Genomic DNA, 598 nt, shown 5'->3' with positions numbered 1-598 from the left:
CCGCCACCTCACCCGGCTAGTTTTTTTGTATTTTTTAGTAGAGACGGGGTTTCACCGTGTTAGCCAGGATGGTCTCGATCTCCTGACCTTGTGATTCGCCCGTCTCGGCCTCCTAAAGTGCTGGGATTACAGGCTTGTTTTTTGTTTGTTTTTGTTTTTTGAGACTACTGCAGTGCAATGGTGCAATCCTGGCTCACTGTAACCTCTGCCTCCTAGGTTCAAGGGATTTTCCTGCCTCAGCCTCTGGAGCAGCTGGGATTACAGGCCCATGCCACCACACCTGGCTAATTTTTGTGTTTTTAGTAAAGACCATGTTGGTTAGGCTGGTCTCAAACTCCTGACCTCAGGTGTTCACCTGCCTCGGCCTCCCAAAGTGCTAGGATTGCAAGCATGAGCCACCGCCCGTGGCCGAGGCTTCCTTTGTCTGAGAATAGAATTTTTTTTTTTTTTTTTTTTTTTTTGAGACGGAGGCTCGCTCTGTCGCCCAGGCTGGAGTGCAGTGGCCGGATCTCGGCTCACTGCAAGCTCTGCCTCCCGGGTTCACGCAATTGTCCTGCCGCAGCCTCCCAAGTAGCTGGGACTACAGGCGCCTGCCACC

At 52.2% G+C, this 598-nt stretch overlaps 1 protein-coding gene across 2 annotated transcripts in view; it reads left to right on the top strand.

Moving 5' to 3' along the window:
• Positions 1-598, top strand: part of PTGES3 (prostaglandin E synthase 3 (cytosolic)) — a 25,095-nt gene that overhangs the window by 15,499 nt on the left and 8,998 nt on the right. The window lies entirely within an intron of this gene.

The sequence above is a fragment of the Mandrillus leucophaeus genome, unplaced genomic scaffold (genome assembly GCF_000951045.1).
Source record: "Mandrillus leucophaeus isolate KB7577 unplaced genomic scaffold, Mleu.le_1.0 Scaffold332, whole genome shotgun sequence".
Classification (NCBI taxonomy): domain Eukaryota; kingdom Metazoa; phylum Chordata; class Mammalia; order Primates; family Cercopithecidae; genus Mandrillus; species Mandrillus leucophaeus.
This window is presented reverse-complemented; position numbering and strand designations above follow the sequence as displayed.